This window comes from Pezoporus flaviventris, unplaced genomic scaffold (genome assembly GCF_033815535.1).
Source record: "Pezoporus flaviventris isolate CSIRO_AGI_PZ_B2104156 unplaced genomic scaffold, CSIRO_AGI_Pfla_v1 ptg000007l, whole genome shotgun sequence".
NCBI lineage: Eukaryota > Metazoa > Chordata > Aves > Psittaciformes > Psittacidae > Pezoporus > Pezoporus flaviventris.
In genome coordinates this window covers 18,210,520-18,233,788 of record NW_026892555.1, presented here as the reverse complement: position 1 = coordinate 18,233,788, position 23,269 = coordinate 18,210,520, and positions in this window count along the sequence as shown.

Here is a 23,269-nt window from a genome sequence, read left to right as displayed (position 1 = left end):
GTAAAGGGGTATTCTCCTTTTGTTTAGCAAAAGATCTTTCCCTACTACATTTCACAGGAATGATGTTGGAGTTTTCTCCAGCCACTGAGGCAGCAGCAGAAGTACAGCAGCATCCTTACTTCAGCTTTTGCCTTTTGTGACAAAACTGAGTGTATGTAACACCTAGGCAGAAGAAAACAGCTCCTCATTGGTGCATAACGGTATGGTAATGGAGTCTCTGACTATGGAGAGACAGAGGATGGTACGACAACTAAAAAAGTTGGATTCTTAACCCTTCTGGGTTAAGATTTCTATCTGGATAAAAATAAGGGAGAGTGTATGCCACCATATGTATTTTTTTTTCCCAGACAGATTACGTCACCTTGCAAAGCAAAATAACACCTTAGCCAGAGCACAGAGCATGTCTTCATTTTGGAAAGGTGAACTTTGTGTGTGATGTACTGCTGTGAAAAAAATCTTTTGGTATTTGAGTGTAAGCTGACTGGTTTTATCATGACACCAAGGAAGCCCGGAATTCTGAGGTGACAATCCTGCAGCTGCTAACCAGGAGACAGATCGAAAGCACATGTCCTCACCTACTTCTTCTTCTTAAGCACCCAAAGGATACTGAAAGGTTTAGATTGTTCTGTCAAGCTTACTTTCCTCTAAATATCATTGCCAGGGTTAATGCCAGAACTGCTATAAAGTTCCCAAAGTCATACCCTTTGTTGGACATAATTGCCTCTGGTGTTGCTTTCCAACTGTGTCATTGACAAACATGCTATTTTTTGTGACAAAAGCTTTAACAAAACTTCTTTCAAAATGAAGCTTTGCAGGGCTGCGCTGTAGCTCCTTGTCTTATCCCAGCCTGATACTTCATCTTGCAACACTACCCGTAGCTGTTTTCAGTCTTTCATAATTTTTGTATTTTTTTCTGATTTTTACTGTTTACTTATTAAAGTCTCATGCAATAGTCTATCATACTCACTGAAGTCCAGCTAAATCATATTGCCAAGAAAATCAGCAAAGAAAGACATAGGCTCATTTTGGAACAGTCTGCCCTTGATGAGCTCATATGTTAACCCTTTTAATGGGCACCTCTATTTCCTTCAATATTCAGTCTATCAAAGGTTTTTTTGGGGATAAGAGAACAGATTCAGACACAAATGTGGGGGACTAAGATCTATAGTTGTGTGTGCTGTTTTCTCTCTTTTAAACATACATAATAGAATTGATCTTCTGTACTGTTATTAGATAAGTATATATATATATATCTGTCAGGTGAAGTTCCTGACAATTGGAAAAAGAGAAATATAACCCCCATTTTCAAGAAGGGGAAAATGGATGACCCGGGGAATTACAGACCAGTCAGTCTCACCTCTGTGCCAGGCAAAATCTTGGAGCAGATTCTCCTGGAAGGCATGCTAAGGCACATGAAAATCAACAAGGTGCTTGGTGACAGCCAGCATGGCTTCACTAAGGGGAAATCCTGCCTGACTAATTTGGTGGTCTTCTATGATGGGGCTACAGAACTGATGGACAGGAGCAGTTGATGTCATCTACCTGGACTTGTGCAAAGCATTCGACACTGTCCCACACGACATCCTTGTCTCTAAATTGGAGAGACATCAATTTGATGGATGGACCACTTGGTGGATAAAGAACTGGCTGGATGGCCGCACGCAAAGAGTTGTGGTCAATGGCTCAATGTCCAGCTGGAGACCAGTAATGAGTGGCGTCCCTCAGGGATAGGTGTTGGGACCGGTCTTGCTCACCATCTTTGTCACTGACATGGACAGTGGGATTGAGTGCACCCTCAGGGAGTTTGCCGATGACACCAAGCTGTGTGGTTCGGTTGATACGCTGGAGGGAAGGAATGCCATCCAGAGGGACCTCGACACGCTTGTGAGGTGGGCTGATGCCAACCTCATGAAGTTTAACCATACCAAGTGCAAAGTCCTACACCTGGGTCAGAGCAATCCCAAGCACAGCTACAGGTTGGGCAGAGATGAGATTCAGAGCAGCCCTGCGGAGAAGGACTTGGGGGTGTTGGTCGATGAGAAAATGAACATGAGCAGGCAGTGTGCACTCGCAGCCCAGAAAGCCAACTGTATCCTGGGCTGCATCAAAAGGAGCATGACCAGCAGGTCGAAGGAGGTGATCCTGCCCCTCTACTCTCGTGAGATCTCACCTGGAGTATTGTGTTCAGTTCTGGTGTCCTCAACATAAAAAGGACATAGAACTGTTGGAACAAGTCCAGAGAAGGGCCACAAGGATGATCAGGAGACTGGAGCACCTCCTGTATGAAGACAGGCTGAGAAAGTTGGGGCTGTTCAGCCTGGAGAAGAGAAGGCTGCGTGGAGACCTCATAGCAGCTTTGAAGTATCTGAAGGGAGTGTCATATGCTGGGCATGGACTCTTCATTAGGGACTGTAGTGATAGGACAAAGGATAATGGGTTAAAACTTAAACAGGGGAAGTTTAGATTGGATATAAGGAGGAAGAAGTTCTTTCCTGTAAGGGTGGTGAGGCACTGGAATGGTTTGCCCAGGGAAGTTGTGAATGCTCCATCTCTGGCAGTGTTCAAGGCCAGGTTGGACAGAGCCTTGGGTGATATGGTTTAGTGGTAGGTGTCCCTGTCCATGGCAGGGGGATTGGAACTAGACGATCTTAAGGTCCTTTCTAACCCTAACTATTCTATGATTCTGTATTAAAAATACTCACTAGGCTGTGATTCTGTATTCCCATTCCTTCAGTGTTCCATGACTGAAGTTTATGTCTCAATTTACTAATTTGAGCATAAGGGCCATATTACCTGAGTGTGAGCATTGAAGAAGTATTTCAGGCTATAGCTAAAAAGTAGTATCTACTGTATCATCAGGAAATTTTCATTACTGTGCGCAGTCTGACCTGTTCTTAAATTGTAGAGAAACTCTCAGCACAAAGGCAAATACAAATCTGAATTACATCTACGCAATACCCCATTTGCTAGTATACAAACGCTTATACGCATGAATCAAGGAACACTGTAGTTGTAATCCTAACCGCATAGCAGAGGCACCCACACTTTTAAATGTAAAGTATGCATAATCAAGTTTCAGCTATTTAAATTCACTTCTAGAGGCAGATGTAGCCAGTCTATTTTAGTTTATGAAAGGCCATTAATCAGTCAAGATAATTTCACTTGCAGGTTTTGAAGAAGGAAATTTACCTTGACTCATCTCAATGTTTGGGTCTTTTTGTGAAGTTCCCTCCATGGATCTGAGAAGTTTAGACAGGAGGAGCAATCTAGTTATTACTCTATTCTGAACTTCAAGTTTCTGTAGCCTGACAAGTTTTCAACTGCCTTGCTCTCATACGTGCTATTTGGAAAACAGAAGATATGACAAAAAACCCACCAAGTTTGCTGTACTGCAAAAACAATTGTGAACAGAAATACAAATAAACAGAAAATCTTTTCAAAACATGACTGACTACAAATTATTATACAATAGTTGAAGGAGCAAATATTAAAATAAACAATGAGAGAAGGTATCTAGCAGAATTATATAGCAACATCTAACAGACTGCTGATACAGTGACAATATCTGGGGTTGTAGTTTTTTTGCCAAATCTTTTAAACAGGTGATGATTTCACAGTTTCTATCCTTCCCTTGCAATTTCTATTTTTCTCCAGAACTAAGCCTTGAATGTGCTTTAAAAAGCGCTTTATTTAACAAAGTTAGTTCAGAAAAGTGGTGGGTAGCTCATCAGGACAATTTTACCACTGTTAAAAATCAAGCAAGCTCCTGATCATAGAGGAACAACAGCTTTTGGAGTTTACTTCCCTGAGATAAATCTGTGTATCCATATCAAATAGTGACTTAGGAGTTCTTGTACTGATCTGTTAGGAAGATGAATCCTTCATACTCAATCCAGTTTAATTATCTCCTTGGTATTCTAGGTTCTGCACGAGCAATTTAATACAGTAACATTATGCCATCTCATAGTATTACCTCAGGCAATTTTGCAAGGAATTCATTAAGAATGAGTCTTATATTAACAATCAGAGAAGTTCCCTTGTGGTGAGCTTGGAATTCTGCCTTCAGTATATGTTTAAGATGAGTTATATGGGCTTTTCAGCATTTAAGATATGCTTGACCAGCTCAGTTAGTAGATAGTACCTCCAAGTACTCTCTTCTTTTGCTCCCTGATGTGCTGTACAAGGGTGGAGCAAATTGCTGTGTGATTCCTTGCACCAAGGAATCATAAACATGCACGGGGCATTTTTGGTACAGGCAGTGACGTTGAATCACGAAGTTGATGCCAAGTTAAAATGGAAAGATGAAACATCCTTGTATTTCTATTTGTTTAAATTCTGGTTGTATACACACTGTTTAGACTGACATTTTGTGGGGATGTCTGGAAAGGCTTATCACACTTTCTTCAAAACAATTAAGGCTACCTTTGTGAGCTCCTAACATTTCTGTGGCATAAATCAAGATTATTTGTTCCTAACCCAGATCATATTATCTAACTCCTACCAAGCCTGGGATTTGGATGCATGTCTCTGTTTGGCAGCAAAATGTTCTACAGAGCTGGCTCTTTGTAAGCATAGTTTTGAAAATGTAAATGCAGTGGACCATGTTTCCCATGGAATTAAAATAATGTGCAATCCTAATGTATTGCATTAAGTGATTAAACAAATAAATTCTTCCTTATGTATTCAAATTGCCATCCGTCAGCTCTTTGAAGACTAAATCTATGGAACCCTTCTTGATAGCTGGAGAAAAATCTTTCATTAATTATTACACAGTGTTATTACTGCCTGTACACTGCTGGCTGCAAAAATAATTCTTTGTGTTTCTTTGTTGTAACTCACTGTTTTTATCTTGGCAGAAAACATACTCACTTGAGAGTCTAACCAGCACTGCCACCATGTACAGAGCTCAAACCTGTATGGAGAAGGTATTAATCCCTTGAATGGAGCATTTATCTCATTTAGTGAGATGAACAGAGGCCACACTCAGCAGGTAGGCTAGGGAATGTTTCTTCCCAAAGATGAGGTTGCTGTGCAAACTGCTCTGGGGTACTGGAGAGCACAGATCATAGAACCATAGAATCAAAGAATGGTTTGGGATGGAAGGGAGCTTAAAGACCATCAAGTCCAAGCCCCCTGCCATAGGCAGAGACATCTTTCAAGAGATCAGGTTGCTCAAATTCCCATCCAACCTGGCCCTGAACACTGCCAGGGTATGGGGCAGCCACAGCTTCTCTGGGCAACCTGTGCCAGTGTCTCACCAACCTCACTGTAAAAAATTTCTTCTTCCTATACCCAACTTAAACCTAGCTTCTTTCAGTTTTAAATCACTGCTCCTTGTTCTGTCACTACAGGCCCTGGTAAAGTCTTTCTCTTTCTTGCATGCCCCATTTATGTACTGAAGATCTCCCTGGAGCCTTCTCTTCTCCAAGGCTGAAGAACCCCAACTCTCTCATCCTGTCTTCATAGAAGTGCTCCAGCCCTCTCAGCATCTTCGTGGCCCTCCTCTGTACTAGCTCCAACAGGTCCATGTCCTTCTTAAGTTGTGGGCCCCAGAGCTGAACACGGTACTGCAGGTGGGGTTTCACCAGAGCAGAGGGGGAGAATTACCTCCCTCGACCTGCTGGAGAGACTTTTGATGCAGACCAGGATGTGGCTGGCCTTCTGGGCTGCAAATGAACACTGCCAGCTCATACCAAATTTTTCATATCAAATTTTTCATTTTTCAGTAACCTGATATATTTTTGCACCGGGATGATTTCATTCCATTCATCCCTCAGTCTATATTGATACTGGGGATTGCCCTAGTCCAGGTGCAGGACCTTGCTCTTGACCTTTTGAATTTCATGAGGTTAGCGTGGGCCTGTCAAGGTCTCTCTGGATTGCATCCCTTCCCTGCAGCCTATCAATCCGTGTGTTTAAATCCACATCCATAGATTCAGTGGAGAATTACCCATTTCTTAAAACTCTATTAACTGTATTGTATTCTGCGGCCCCACCTAAGTGTTTGCAATAAACATCTTTTTTGTCTGCAGACATTAGCTGCCTTGATCCTAGAAAGCAGGGTTTACATTCTTTGTTTTGGTAGCCTTCAAAATTATTGTTTACTTTAAGGTTTTTAGGCTTTACTGGAAATTAATGTATCCGCCCTGCTCCAGCCAGCTCCTGTCAATTTCCCAACCAGAAACATTGAGATTCTTTCATTTAATATGCAGAGATCTTGAACCAATTGCTTAACTGGTCTAACTTAAATTTGACATAGCTGAAGCTGGAATATTTTGTGTTCATCTAATCATTATGAAAAGTTTGCAAAATGCTCAGCGAAAAACAGCATTACATTTCACTACTGTTATAAGTTGCTGTATTATTCTTTTGAGTTACAGACTGTTTCGTTGCCCTTTTTCAGACTATTCCATGATTGAGCCTGTTTTCACTGGTTGGGCTGTACAGGTATGTTGCTGCAGGTTAAGTACCATCTTTCAATACTTCTGAAAGTAACTCTTTCAGAATTCACATGAACCTGCAGTAGAGAAGGGTGAATCGACACTAAGGAGAACGTAATTTCATCCTGCTCTAAGTTTAGAGCTCAGTGTTTACTGCTACTGGCACTAGATTTGACTGTCTAGAAAACTTTACAATGTGGTGCATTTTGTCCAGGTTTTCCTGCAACCTTACATATTTATGACCTTAATTTTTATGCCTTATCTCCATTTCTGGCTGCATTTTGTTTGGTAAAAATGCAACTCTAGGATTAATCTCTTTAATGTTGGCATGGAAATGTAAAATATCATTCTTAATTGTAAGGGCAACATAAGGACTAAAAACTAGTGAAAGGTATTTTGAAGGTGTCCACTTGGGCACTATAGAAGCCTTGACGGCTGACAGAAAATTGAGATGAAATGGTAGTCTGTATTTAAGAACTGTGTTTTTCTTTTTCTTTTTCTTTTTTTTTTTTCCATGACAGGAAAGTGTAGAATAATACAAGGTGCTCAGTGCTGCTTCTTGCTCAAATATAGTAAAGAAAAATATGAGAGCTGCGTAAGGAAACAGTTTGGGACCGAAGGAGCTGATGTTTCAAGAGGGCACCATTTAAGACCTGTAGATTGTTAAAAGTTAAAAAAAAACCCAGCCACAGGGCAGGATTCCTGAATTGCCAACAGACTCATCTGGGATTGTTAGAGGCCTGGAGTTGGCCAAGTTTTTCTGGGCTGCTCAGATGATGGCAGATATGAGAGCTTCTGGAAAAGGAAACTGATGTTTCTAAGGCCTGGATTGACAAGTTTATTTTGAAGGAAGGATACACTAAAAGCAGGATTTGAAAAGGAATTCTTCCTTACCTCTTTCTTCAAATCCATATGAGAAAGGAAGTGAAGAGCTTCGAAGCTAGGATTTGCTGCCATAAATGTGTGTCTCTGGCTTTTCCAAGTGCATCCTTCATGCGATAGAGGGATTGCTTCAGAAGTTGGAAGTTGGAAGCCTGTGGTTCTCCTATTCTTATGTCAGGATGAAGGCTATAGTATTTTTGTGTGTGAACTTTGTTCATCCAGAAGATCAGCCGGATTACTCTTCCTAAGGATTTTCTGTAGGAGCTTTTATTGGTCTGGAAGAATGAGGAGACACTTTAAATGAAGTGCAGTTTACTCTTACCACAACATAAAATGACAAAGAGGCTTTTTTTAAGTCTAGAATTATAACTAACTACCTGAGTGCCTACCTGATGAGCTTTTCATTTCTGTGTCCTGGATGCCAGTTCATTATACAGTCATTTCTGTTGCTTACTCTGCACCTCTATAGCTAAACAAAGACTTTTATTTTCATGTCTTAGCTGAGGTATATGAACAGAATACAGCTGAGGTAATACACAGAAAATATAAACAAAAATAGCAACATTAAATGCATTACTTTGATGTTTTGCTAAGAACTTGTTCTCTGGTTGTCATATATTTTTAACATTTAACATGCTTCGCTTTCCTCTCAGTCCTACTATTGAATTAATGCAGACTAGGCTTATAGTAAACAGCCTAATAGACAGATCATGGCACTTTTTTGCCCTGTTGCAGGGAAGCTGAAATCTGTCACGGGGGAGGTGAACTAGAACTGATTTTGGGCTCCTTTTCAATTTCTCAAGAATGTAAGAAAAAGAGAAGCAAGGGGAGGTGTGGCGGCAAAGGCAGAAAGACTTTAAATAGTATTCTTGACATTTTGAAATAATGATCATTGGCACTAATGCCAGACAGTTTATAAACCACGGCCTTATGTGGATTAAAGAAGCAGAAGGGCCAGCTCCCTCTTAGGCAGAGTTCTTTGTAGGGCTATCGCAGTTTTGGGGATTAAGATGGATTTCAATAGGCTTACATTTCCTAATAAGTCCGTGACCACCAGTGCCCCTTATGGCTCTCCCAGTGCGCACTCTGACCACCTGTGAGGGAGAGGAAACTCATCTTCCTGCTTCTAAGTCAGATCCAGCACCCGCAGCTAGAAACATTGCTCTTCTTGGGCTGTTATCTACTCAGTATCATTTACTGTATGAAGTAATATGGATTGTAAGATAAATGGGGAGCAGGGGTAACAAAAATCAAGGTTAGTTTGGATCTCTTGGCAATGCAAAGGATCACAGATTGCTTCCTTCAGCCCTCTCTGCTTCTTCGCCCCAACCTTCAACACACTTTTTTCTGTGCTGTGACATGCCCATGCATTCTGTGATTTTTCAAATAGCTTTTGAAAGCTTTTTAATACTACAAATATGGAGGAATTGCATCTTTTCTCTGGTAGTTTCAGTGTACTTGCAGCGTCAGCCAGTCTGTCTTCCCTCCTAGCAGGCTGCCTGTGCAAACACTGGCAGGGGTGTAGCCAGCCCCCAGCTTTGCAAGGACGGAAAGCTCTGTCACAACAAAGTACTCCTCACAATGTGTAGGAGAGCTGTGTAGACCGAGCAGACAGGGGAGAGACAGACATCTGTGAGAAGATAGTTAATCTGTGATAGAGGGTGATATGTATCTATGAAATTATACACTGTGTTGGAGATTGGGCTCCGAATTGTCAAGGTCTCTGAAGAGCCTGTGGAGATGATTTCGCAAGAGGCAGCCCTGACAGAAAGCAGCCTGTCATCTCCTTGAAGGACTGTTGTGGGGAAGGCAGTGGGTACTCTGCAGACAGTGGGCTGGTGGGGCTGTGCCAGGATGGCTGCAAAAGGGCTTCATGCTGCTGGGGTATGTGTGACCTGGCGCTGTGAACTTGGGTACAGAACCCTGTGCAGCTCCTGAGCACCCAGTACTAGAGGGAGTGTAAACCAAGGTAAGAAACATTGCAAAGGGTTACATGGTTTAGTGTGAGGTGTCCCTGCCCATGTCTGGGGGGTTGGAACTAGATGATCTTAAGGTTTTTTCCAACCCTAACTGTTCTATGATTCTATGATTCTGTGGTTCTCAGTCACAACTTCCATTCCATGCCACAGCTCCTCATCTGTGCTGCTAAAATTGCTGTTGGACAATCTGTAAATCTGACCTCTATAGCAGGATGTCCCCATTTTGAAGTTTTCTGGTCAGTTTTTCCACAGTTTTGCCAAACACACTCATAGGCTTTTTGCACAAACTAACTCATTAAAGGAAAAGATCTGATTGCTGTTATTTTCACCCTCAGTTCACCTCCACCTGTTAGTTCTGCACCTGCCTGAACTTCCTGCTCCTCCAGTTATGCCTGCTATAAAAACTATTTCATTATCAATCTGGTTTAAAAAATGGTCAAACAAATGCTATATCATGCTGGCATCAAGGAAGTGGAATAGCAGGAATGAGCATTAAGGGATAGTCTGGAGAGTGGAATGATAATCTGTACCCAACACAGCAGATTGTGTAGCCACAGCCTGAGAAATAAGGTAGTCCCCTCTGAAGCTCTCCAGAAATGCTAATATTTTTGGTAGAAGTATGTACCAGAAGATGATGGAGAAAGGAGCTGGCTGATCTAGAAGAGACAACTCTTTATTCTGTAAGAAGCAGGAACCAGCAAAAGCAGATATCAGACCTCCTGTCAGACACCTCTTCTGGCAAATATCCATGCACAGAAATGTCAAACCCATGTGCTTTTCTGTACAAGTTAGTTGCTCACTAGTTCTGTCTATGTTGCTATGTACAGCAGTGCCCAGAAATGGAGGGATAAATCGATTTTCGTAGCATCAGCTTTCTGCTGTGAACTTTTCTGTGTAGTTTCATAGTGTAAAATGGCTTGATTTCAAAGAAAAGGACAGATGGGAAAGTAGTCTCCTTTTCTTTGCAGCAAAACCCTTAAAGACTGTGCCTGGAGGAATGAGCATTATAATGACAGAGTGACAGACACCTGTTAATCTTCTTTTCTCTTAAGGGTAAATAAAACCAGTGAGCTGGTCCACTTATCAAATGAATTTGCAGCAGAACAGGATTATATAATGCACTACCAAGCTACAATATAACAACGATAACTGTCAGAAAAATAAAATCTAATCTTTTCTGAAGTTGACTTTTGAGAAGTTTCTGTTTATTCTTCATTTTAGGCAGTTTTTGAACTAATTTTTGTTCTTTCACAAAAGATTTGGAAATAATATTTTCCTGAAATCTCTTAAAACAGTCTGAGATATGTATCTCAGAAATAGACTTGAGGAAATTTGACTCAAACTGTTAGGCTTTCTTTAGGACTTCTGACTTGATGTGCTAGAAAAAGTTCAGTGCTTAGAGATAATTCTTCCCTGCCATTGCCTCTCTATGGTTGTGGCATGAATCGTCTTTTTGACTTAAGCTGAGCTGCTTGAGGATATCTTGTGTAATGTCTATGTGGCTGTAAATAAGCAAATTGCTAGGAACAACTTATTCCTTAGGAATTCCTGAAGGAAAACTATCCAAGAGTTAAGTGCAGTACCTGTGGGATCACAGCCTGTACAACTGAAGCCCAGACCAACCTTTTAAATTAAAATAACACTTTCCCCTCTTCTATGAAAAACATCTGCAAATACTGAATGGTTTGCAGAGTAATGGGATTTAGGATCTTTAGATGTAAGGAAAAAGGACACATTTATTTTTCCCTTTTCCACTTCACATTTGTGACAAAGTTTTTGCTGTGGGGGTTTCGACAGAATTCAATAATCCTCACTCAATAGAGTGAGGATGTCAGGAATGGCTGTCAGATGAACATCTTGTGACCTAGAGCTAAAAAAGAACAAATTACCAGAAACAAGTGGACTTTCCTTTCAAGTAAAAGATGGGAAGTCTATCAATCACTTGTAGTGAATGAGGAAATCATGTATTTTCTGAATAGAAATACTTGGTAGATTGGACCATGTTTACAATGTATATTTATAGTTTCAGTTATGCTGTGGTTTAAGATTGTGGTGTTCACACTGGGAAAAACTCAGTCAACTTGTATGGAAGTTATCTACCAACTTGGATGTACAAGAATTCTTCATCCTGGAACTTACTGCATTTGTTCTATATATATTTTAGAGCAGGAAAGCTTGTGGTCATTCTGATGTCAAAAAAAACAAGTGTGAAAATAACTTTCCCAAAATTGTAGATTATTTGGTAGGTGAACAAAGAGATGTTATTTCCTTTCATTTGCCTGCAGAGCCTTTGATTTATGAAGTGTATTCTTTCAGTTTCCGTGGTGGACTTTTGACTATTTCACTTGTGTTACAATATGACTTGAAAAGAAGCAATTGCTTTTAGCAACTTGGTATGTTAAAAGTGAAGCTATCTGGAAAAGCTGAGGGAACTGGGAAAATCAGGAGTCTATTGCTTAAAGCCGAGCAAGAACAAACTTTCTGCTCTCCAGAAAGGCTTTCTTAAAAATATAGATATAGAAGGCCTAAAATAATGATCTCAAATAAAGAACATATTCCTTCTCGTATTTGACTTGGCTTTGATCTATATCCATGTAAATAACAGCATTTTTTTGACTTTCAGGTATCTGGAAATGCTACTCACTGGCCATGACCATTATGATGTTTTGATTTTACGTATAACTGTTGATAAAGCTCATGCTGACAAGCTCTTTTGTGTCACCGATCTTTGTAAATAATTTGAGCTTGGTTGGAGGAGTTTTACAGGTTCAAAAGTTTTTACAATCTTTTTGATCCATAGTGTATCTATCTGTACAATGCAGACAGATAAGATGATAGACCATGGTTGAAACTTAATGAAGAACCTAGAAAGAATCTTTTATGCTGTGGCTTGTCTCCCATATGCTGGTAATAGCAGTGTCTTGATGGGTAGTTGGAGAAGTAGTATTAAAAGCAGCTATCATGGATACTCCATATCCTGTCTGAGAAAGTGCACTATGATCATGCTAACCAGGAGGAATCCCTGAGTCCTCAAGTGAAAACATGCAAGTTTGTATATTCAGTGAATATCTTTCATATATATAAGAATTAGGTATGAAAGCATAATTAAATTGTTACGCTACTCTAACTGGAAGTTTCACTTAGCAAGCATCAGCACAACAAAACCCCAAGTCTCCTGACCCAAAGGAGCAGTTAGATAGATGCATCTTTTAGACCGGTGGCTACTGCTTGAGACTTGGAAGTGGACTGGATGCCCTGTGGTGCAGCTTTCACAAGGGAGAAACAATGTCTCATTTCTCCTGACACTGGGTTAGTGGATGAGTTCAGCTGAGGAGGTTGGGCAATCACCCAAATCACAGCAGAGATATAAACATTAACAGAGCATTCTTGTGGGAGGTCCTTAGAATTTAAAACTAGCTTCCTTGATTGGTCTCAGAGCTTGAGAGAGCTTGGCAGACCCATGTATTTTCTCAGGCATTAAACGAGCATGGCTTGGATTATCTCCTTCAATGTTTTCTTTCTTTTTTGATGAAGTATAGAAATTGTGGAATGTCTTTTTTTTTAAAGAAAAAAAAAGAAAAAAGGAAAGAAAGAACAGGAAAGAAAAGGGATGAAAAAGAAAGAAAGAAAGAAAAAGGAAAAGGAAAGAAAAAGAGAAAAAAGAAAGGAAAGAAAAAAGAAAGGAAAGAAAGGAAAGAAAAGAGAAAAAAAGAAAAGAAAGAAAAGAAAAGAAAAAGAGAAAAAAGAAAGGAAAGAAAGAAAAGAAAAGAAAAGAAAAGAGAAAAGAAAAAGAGGAAGTTTGTATCCTGAATCTGTAATTATCACAGAATAAAGGAAAGATCTCAAAAGGTTACCTAGTCTATTTTCTTATCCCAAGACAGGATTAATGATACATGGAGTAGAGTTCCCATGCTGTGGTGCACTGGTGATGCATGAACCCCTTGAAAGAGAATGTAGTGGTGCGGCATAGAATTGCAGCATGCTGGGCCAAATCTTCAGTGCACAGGAAATACTGTTTTCAGGAGATCATTGGGATAGTCTTGCTGAGCCTGGAGGAAAGGGAGGAGGCTTATAATTGATTGAGGGTGTTCAGCCTTGGAGAACAGTGAGAGCAGCTGAGAGTGCTGGATGCAGCAGAATGCATCCTTTTCTCCTGTTTTTCATTTGGGCTTTCTGCCTGTGGCAGCTTTCCTGACTTGATTCTTGTAGCTAGTGCTGTAGATGCAGCCCATGGGGTTCTCAGCTACTCTGGCTAAACGAGTCCATGTCCATTCTCTGAACTGAAACTGCCTGGTGTGGTGTTCTCATAATTACACTCTGCCACCCCTCAAAACAAGGTGGCCACTTGCAGGACAACTGCCTGTTTTGAGTGACACATGGCCCATTTGTCCTCCAAAACCAAGCACAGGAGTGAGAAAAGCAGATTGTTTGGGAGGCCAAGATATGTTCAGGGATGATTTTAATAATTTAATAGAAAAGGTAACTGAGTCCCTGTGCCTGTTGCAACTGAGTTTACTGCAGTAATTGTAGCCCCCACCCTGTAGATGCAGCCCCTCCCTAAACCTCCTCACAGATCTTTTTTAAGTATGATTTTGCTGTATGAAGTCATCTTGTCATTCTTTCAAAGCAACACCCCTATCTGCTTAGGACTTTTTGCTTGAGGAGTAGATTTTTCTCTAGCAGTTTTCTACATGTTCTGGTCTGTGTCTTCCTTCTGTGTTCAGTTTACCCCAAGGTTCAGATGACCTGTGTTACAAAGAGATGCATACAAGCAATTATTGCAGGTGGTGTTATTGAGTGTTAGTCACTTGAATGTTGATAACTTTCTATGATCTTTAACCTGTTCTGCTCATAGTGCCTGTTTTGAGCACACCCCTAGTCCTAGGATCCACATTTCCCTCAAGGATCCTGGACATGGACAATACAGGCTAAGTAAAAGAGAACAGGTTTTGGCACACAGGAGTTGCCTTAGCTAGTCAAGTGAAGAAGACACAGTAGAAGGCTGAGAAAAATGAGGTTTGTGGGAGGGTGATGTGTGGTTAGGTCTCCATCTGACAAAAGGGTGTAGGAAGTGATAGGGTAATATAAAGTCTAGGGGCTAGATACTGATTCACATCACCACTGACAAGGATGGTCAGGAAAGCAGTCTGTAAAGTGTTTAAGATAATACAAAGAACTGCTACACCATCAGAATGATGTTGGACAGTGTTGATACAGATGTGTAACCTTGACTTTTGGATGGAAATATGGCATTAAAACAGATCCAATACCCTTTTAGCCACATATTCCATACTAAAATAAAGGAGCTGACTAAAAAAAAGACCTTTTGAAAAGAAGGTCTGCAGTGTCTCAAAACGTTACTTTTTCTCAGAAAGGTATCTAATGGAGGTCCAACCTTTTTTGCACCTGCTGAAGGAGGCAGATGGGGGACAGAGGCATTCCTAAGATTATGTCTTGGACTGACAGGGAAAATGTTTCTGTTGGCAAAAACCTGAAAGCTGATAGCTTTTACCCCTCTGAAGAGGAATCAATTTCGAAAGGCATACTATTCTGTGCCGGCACCATAGTCTGACTTTTTTTTTTTTGTTTGAAGTTTGAGGTTGTATATTTATAATCTTAGCTTTTAGTAGTTACTATTCTAATGAGTATTTTGTGAAGAAATATAAGGTAGCCAGGCCCATGACTATTGTCACTGCTTTACTTGCATAGTGCAGTGCTTGGTTCCCACCTCTGTTACAGGATGGGAAAGAGCTATATCAAGAGATGTTTGCTGCTCAGTGGTCTGTTAGATACTTTCCCTGTGATGTGCAAAACTAACAGAAGCAGAGGTGACTGGCTAGCACTTGTCTGACCCTGCAATAGTGTCCTTCTGTTTAACAAAGCCTTTTTTTCACTTGCAGTTTCCATATTGTGATTTTGCAGAATATTTTGGCAACCTGGTCTCCCATCTAGTTTAACATTGCAATGTTCAGAAGACAAGCGATCATCTGAGAACTGCAGTGTGAGCACTATTAGGAAACACTGTAATTTCAACGCTGTTGAAATGTTAACACTGAAATGCAGTGTACAATAATTCCCTGTTCTGAATTTCTGAACCACAGCAGATTGCAACATGTTTTATGATGTCCTCAAGGAAATAGAGTGTTTATGGACATATAAGAGAAATGTTTTCCTAAATCTTGTGTCAGAAGATTTAGAGAAAGGAATCTACCTTTGAAAATGTTATGATTTTTGAATGTAAAACTAGAGCATCTACCAGCTTGTGAATGATCCTTCTGGCACTGTCACCAATTACCAGGGAATACAGCTGCTCAGAATTGGTACCGTTAAGATCTTTACATCTGTAAGTTAGCTATTTTTTCAGTAATGTCAGAAAAATAGTGTGTTGATTGAAAATCTTGAGAACAGGAAATAGCTTTATCATATATGTGGCTGTAATATGAGCATATAGCACAGCCAAATATTTTTAACATAGAAAATACGGTTATATTAAAAACTTTAATATGGTATTGTAATGCTTAACAGTCTAACACAGGTTGCTGTTAGGGAAGAATACATTTAGATGTATGAGTTAACTGTCACCACTAAAACTACTTTTTGAAGTTTGGTCTGAGACTTTGAATTACATTTTTGGAGTAACTAAGACTATCACCAGCACACCACTGAACTCATCTCTCAGTCCATACACAAGGAAAATCTTTCACATGAATCAGATTGTAAAATTTGTAATAACAGCTGTACATTCCTTCCAGCAAAGTATGCAATGGATAAGGCAGACTATAATGATGGACGGGTGATTACTACCACTGAGGATATATGGAAGCCACAGGAGTTTTCCAAGTGGAAATCTTCCAAGTTTGCCTATAACTCTGCTTCTTATGAAATCTTTTCATGCAGGTATGTATCTTCTTATAGGCTAATTAGGCATACTCTTTCTCAGTGTCTTTGTGTTCACTAGGAGCTGGATACGTACATTTCTTTGAAAATTTGATTCTCAGTGCCTTAATGGCATCCTCATAGTCTAAGAAGAAATATATTTGGTTTATGTATAGGAAATTAAATTTTCAGCTAGATTCTTGCCCTTTTAAGCAGACTTTCCATTCTTTCACTAGTTTGTTTTTTGAAAACCTGTAAATAGGAAAAATAAAAGCAGTAACAACTAATTTGTTAAAAATCTTAACCATTGCTTAGCTCACAGCCATGATACTGGTGCACTGTATATAAAGCATATTGCTTTGGAGGCAAGAGTATTTAAATTACTTTTTTCTTTGCTTCTGCTTTGACATCCAAATAATCAAATATCTTCAAACAAAAGAGCTACACTGCTCATCATCTCATTATTTCTTTTTTTTTTAATGCTCTGAAATCAAATAGTTGTCTTGCAACTATTTTGATGGTAAATAAGCAATTTCTGGTAATTGCATATATGTGATGTGGAATCTAGAGTGTACTGGTTTTATTTTTGAAGTAAGGGTATAATTTTTCAAGATTAACTGATTAAAAGAAAAAAGGAAGATAACCTGGGTGTGACTGATATGTCCTTGATTTGACTAGCATACATTTCCATTAACTTTGTGTGGCAAGAATGAACCTGTAGATGTCCCCCAACACGTTATGCTATGTCCAGTAGTTCATTTTTGTTGAAAGTAGCTATCACATTTATAAATTACCAACGTCTCAGTTTAAAGAGAGACAGAGAGATGAAAAGCTGCTCAGGAATGGTTATTCTGTGGGAGGACAGGGGAGGTAATGACAGAGTGAAGAGCATCCCAGACCAAAAGAAACATGAGCTAAACAAGAGCTGATAAGAGAAATAGGAATAAGAGTCTTACAGAAGGCTGAAGACATCAGAAAAAGGGAGCCAAAAATGACACACTTCACTGTGATTCTTAGATATGGAAATGATAGATGTTCCTCTGGCTTAGTGAACTAGAACTGACCTTGGCACTGTAATACACGAGGAAAAGAATGCTGCAGTTCCATGAAGTGACAGGTTTGTGAGTGCATAATGTCCTCAACAGGACCAACAGGTCAGTGGGAGAAAATGTAGCTCAGTCCATAATCATTCTAGTGAGATAATGAATTTTGGTGACCTTTACCTGTGTTTACCTAATGTATTCAAGCACTGAATAGTGCCTGGAGCTGGCCTTTCCTTCATATCCTATGGTGGAGCGGTCTGAACCATAATAGAGTTAATAATAATGGGTGGAATCCTAAAGAGTTGTTTGTTTCACCCATTTTGCAACCTATTCTCTTCCAATAAATAATTTCTTTCCACATAAGACTGACAAATGGTTCCTCATATCAATACCTATATTCATATGCAAACAAGCCCATTCATCAAAGAGTATTCACTGGTCACAGTGTATTATTTGCTTTGCTATTTGTCATTTTGATCATTATTCTTCTGCTTTTCAAACTAACCATGGAGGACCTGAAAGAATACAGAGTAACCTTTTCCTCAACACAACTAATAAAGAGTCAAAATAAACTGTAATGAGTGACCTTGAGCTGGGAAATTCTAATTCCATGCATATTTACAGCATTTACATTCTGCTTTTCTATCACACATTCCAGCACAGTAAATAATGGAAAGTCAGCAGCATTCATTTTGCATGTGAAGTAATCAAAGAGTTTGGAGCAAATTTCTTTCCTGATGGTAGATACATAGAAACATCATAGAATTATTTAGGTTGGAAAAAACCCTTAAGATCATTGAGTACAACTGTTAACCTAATACCACTAAGTCCACTATGAAACCATGTCACTAAGTGCCATATTGATATGCCTTTTAAAGACCTCCAGGGATGGTGACTCCACCACTTCCCTGGGAACTCTGTTAAAATGCTTAACAACCCTTCCAGTGAAGAAATATTTCCTAAAATTCAACCTAAACCTCCCCTGGCACAACTTGCAGTAATTTCCTGTCATCCGTTGCTTTTACTTGGGAAAAGAGACTGAATGACACCCACCTCACTACAACCTCCTTCCAGGTTATTATAGAGAGTGATAATGTCCCTCCCGAGCCTCCTTTTCTCCGGGTTGAACAGCGCCAGTTACCTCAGCTGCTCCTATTAAGACTTGTGCTCTAGACCCTTCATTAGCTTTATTGCTCTTCTTTGGATGTGCTCCAGCACCTCAATGTCTCTCCTGTAGTGAGGGGCCCAGAACTGATCACAGGATTCGAGGTGTCTCACTGGTGCAGAGTACAGGGCGATATTCACTTCCCTAGTCCTGCCCTCCACACTATTGCTGATACATGCCAGGATGCCATTTGCCTTAGCCACCTGCGCACAAGCTGGCTCATGTTCAGTGGCCATCAGTCAACACCCCCAGGTCCTTCTCCACCGGCCAGCTTCCCAGCCACTCTTCCCCAAGACTGTAGCATTCCATGGGGTTGTTGTGACCCAAATGCAGGACCTCATACCAGGCCTCAGCCAGCCAGCCTGTACAAATCCTTCTGTTGAGCCTTCAGGTCTCCGTGTGTCCTTGCTGACAGATACTTCTTTGATAACTAGCCCTTAAATTCTCCAGTAATGATCTCCCAAGCCTCCCTCCACTCAAGTTACTCTGATATTTCATTATCGCAAACATTAGAAATTTGTTTTTATTAACTTACTTCATCTTCTTTGTTTCACCTTCTTTGCCTTCCTGTAGTGGACATCCAATATCAGAAATTCCAATGAAACACTTGTTTCTCTTGTAACAAAGAGCTGCATTCTGGAAGACTATTATGTTCCACTCTGTCATCCATCCTCGTTTTCCTTAACCTGTGCAATCTTAGTTCTTTCAGCCCTTCCTCAGTGAAGACTTCTTCAAGATTCTTGTCTTTGTCTGTTTCCTCTGGAATCTCTCCAGCTGTTTTACATTTTTCTGGTAGGAACTATGTGATATTATCCTGTCATGTTCAGCTTGTGGCTGACCATAACATACGTAACTGTTTCAGCAGAACTGTTAGATAATTTTTTTGTTTGTTTTCCCCATTATTTCTGTTTAAATTGAAATATTTTGATGATAAATCATAAGTACCTATACACTAAACACAGTTTTTTAATATTTTTCCACCCACCTTTCAGTAGTTTTGTGCAAATACCTGTTATTTGCAGAGATTGTTGAATCTGTAATTTCTCTCAGTGGAAAACATCCTTACTGATAAAGAAAATAAGTAAACTTGAAGATATATTTATTTCAGTAAGATTTTGGACACTGTTAGTAAGGAAGCTTAGTTGACTGTTAATCAGCTGCTACTCATCTGTTACTAATCAGAATGACTTTCCCAAAGTCACACAACAAGCATCTTGATGTAACTAATGCAGTACAGAAATGGAGATCATATTCTGACCAATTCGTAAACCAACAGCAAAAAACAATTAAATCCTGGAATAACTAAAATACTCAAGAACCATTTAAAATGTGATATTCTGATGTATTTCTAAAAATCAATTCTTCATGGATAAACCACAGTGAGTTTTTTGGGTTCTGTGTGTGAAAGGCGCGACTATAACTTTTTAATATGTTAAAGACATTTGCAAAACTTGTTTCTAATGGAATTTGCAAAAAAAAAGAAAAATCGCTGAAGGAAGTGTGCATCAGACACTATATCTGCACTGTATGTCAATGTTTTGTTACACAATTCTGCAGTAAGCTTTTTCTTATTCAGTGGGTGAGCTAAGGTGAGTGAATTTCTGCAGGCCTATTGCTTCTGACCTGTAAGAGGATGTGTAAATGGGTTCTTTCAACTAGTAGAGTGAGCCCCAGCCTAAAAGAATGTCAGAAAACTGTATCTGTGTTTTCAAAAACCAGTTGTACACAGGGGAGTTGCTGTGAAAGGAGCTGTTGAAATGTAAGGTGATAAAACTTTTATAACAAGGTAACTACATAGATTGAGCCTTCAGTATGATTGATTATGGTTTTGGTAAGTTTATTTTGTGGGTTTACTTGCTTTTTTTTCTTTGAAGTGGTGATGTATTGTATTTTGCTTTGTTTTCCGAGACAAACCTGCAGCTGGATTGTAGAAGGCAGGAAAGAGGCAACTTGAACTGCTGACGTTTTCAGTGAGATGGAGGGTGCAATGAACATCTTATATTTCATCATCCCTCCAAAGATCAATTAAGGAGATTGAGGGCAGCAAGTGAAAATCAGGTCTGGGTGAGCAGTACCATTAGTCAGTAAAAATTACGACTCGAATACTAACCTATATTTTACCTGGATAGCTACCCCGTCAAATCATTCTCTCAAAGCCAGAGAGGGTTGTATGAGAGTCACATTTGATAAAGATTGATTCCACACATATTAATCAAGGACTGAGAAAATTTCACATCAGGTTGATGTGTGATAGCAAGGCAGATTGCAATCAGAAAAGCTGTGAAAATTTGCTGATGTTAATCTTTTCACTGGGTCTGGTGTGGTTTCCTAGTACCTTTTTGCCACACACCCATGGGCTAGTGCATCCCAGTGTCACAGTCAAAGATAAGTCCATAAATTAAATTAATCCACTCCTCTTGTTGGCACTGTAGAAATTACACATTCATTTCTCCTGGGTGGGGTGAAGGAAGTAAATTTTTCTTTCCTTTTTTTTTTTTAATTTTATTTATTTTTCATTATATCAGTCAGCTACTCCTGGCTTCCACTGGTTCTTGTCTTCCTCAGGGTGAGGAGAAGTTAACAGTACGGGAGATTTTCTCTCCAGTTGTGTCAGGATGAAGAATAAGATAATTTCTTTCTCAGACCACAGCCATACACAGAAATAATAGATGTTCCAGTATGCTGAGGTAAGACTTTCAGGAGAGCTGGGGAAGATATGTCACATCAATAACGGTTTCCTTCTTCTGTCTTAATCTCAGCACAAGGTTGTTTCCTGTATTTTTTTTTTTCTAATTTAATGAAATTATATTGAGCTAGTCCTCCTGAGCCTGATCCCTTTTGGTTATATAGGGATCAATCTAGAAAATCACAGGTTTAGCTTCAAATGCATACTTATTTTTCCATAGGAAATTTCTCCGAGGAAACATCATCTACTTTATTCAGAAAATTAAACTCTCTCTGTAGAATAAAGTGGTCCAAAATATCTCCTTTTGATGGATGCACTTAAATAGCATATTTAAAAATATGTAAAGTTATTATGGAAACAAACTGTGTTATAAATTTTGATAGAGTAAATAGACCCAGGGTCACAAAGGTGTTAACCTGATCAAGTAATTCTAAAACAGTCACAAGTAGCTCAGGTATCTGAGTATAGAGACCTTGGTTTGCTAATTCCCATGGTAAATAGACTGAAATATTCATGTCAAACACTAAAAATGTTGATTGGACTGTGCAGGAGGAATAGCCCCAGCAAACCAAGCCAAACAATGTACAAAATCTATAGGGGTTTGAAGCTGAAAGGTTAGGAAGCTGCCTGATTGTACAACACAAATCTATCTGAGAGCCTCCTGAGTATTTTTTGTCAGACATGTTGGTGGGGGGCTCTTGGTTTGGAAAACAACCTTATTAGTAGAGAAGAATAAAATCTTTTCCTGGTGATTTATATTAATCACTCTGAAGCAAAGGGCTGCTTTTAGTCTTTCTCTGATAAACAGGGTAAAGAAGAGAAGGGAGGGGAAGTTAAGCAGTAGCAGGTAACTGTGGCTTACTCCTCGTCCTGGGAGATGAAGCAGCTGTTTGTTCATGATGGATGGTCGCAGCTGCTGGACAATATTTGCTGCTAGCTTTGTGGGTCTGGCTCAGTTCCACAGCTGAGGTTGCAACCTGGCAAGTCCAGCTTTGCTCTCACTGCATCTTCTGGAGTGGGCTTCTGGAGCTGCTCCATGGAGTGAGTGCAGAGTCAAGGGAGTAAAAAACAGTGAGGGAGAGAAAAAGGTGGGTGGGCGGGATATATAGTTTCAATGCAGTGGTATGTAGTAGGAGAGAAGAGACAGTCCCTCCCAGGCCCAGGCTGAATGTTTCTGTGGTGGTCTGGTCCTATACCTGGTTGTACATCTGGGATTGTTCTTTATCAGTTACACAGATTAGCTGTGCACACTGTTTGGAGGAATTAACTATGATACTAAGACTGAGATGTAGCCATGGAAGATTTTGATCATGACACAAATTCAAAAGTAAAACTGAAGACTTTTGTTAGAAGAGTATTTTCCCATTACCTTAAGTACGTTTTGCTCTTTAAAGCTCCCTTAATGGACCAGTTGAATATATTTTTTGCTAAATCATTAGTTCATGTTGGAAAGCATGTTATCTGCATGCTGTATTGCTCTAAGTATATTCAGATGCATGAAGATGCTTGACTATACCCAGAGAATATGTTGTGTCTTTGCAGAATGAGAAGTTATGGTTCGCATCTCATCTTCCAGCTCTGATTGTTTTATCAGGATTTCCTTAGTTCTCTCTCAGCTCCAAGATGAGATCTGTGTGGTTATCAACTTCCTATGTACATTAGTTAAAGACAACCTGGGTATGGGGACAAGGAGGAATCTGCGGTGTGCTCTGGTATCTTCCTAGCCAGAGGGGACAAGGGCTGTAGGGTGCACTCATCCTGCATCACTACCATAGCCAGCAGCTCTGCATGGAGAAACAGCACTGATATCACCACGAAGAGTAGATCTTGGCAGAGTTCTCAGGGATATTAGCTGCATGTAGAGGGGAAGAAGTGGCAGAGTAATGCATCACATTTCCTCACTGCAAGAGAGGAGGCCTGAGTGACCCTAGAGCATGTTTCTTTCATTACTGCAGCTAAAATGAATGCTGTGTCTTTCCCTGACACCTTTCTTTCACCTAGAAAGCAGAATTCTTCCGAAGAGACTATGCCTCATGGCATCTTTTCTAGCAAGCATATGACTGAGAAGGCCTGGAAAGCAGCCTTGTTTCAACTGAATGGTTAAACGTGATCTCAGCTAATACAAATGCAATATATGTTGATTTCAAGCTTAATGACTTATCAAAACTGGGATCTCTTCTGTGTTATAGCAAGTATCT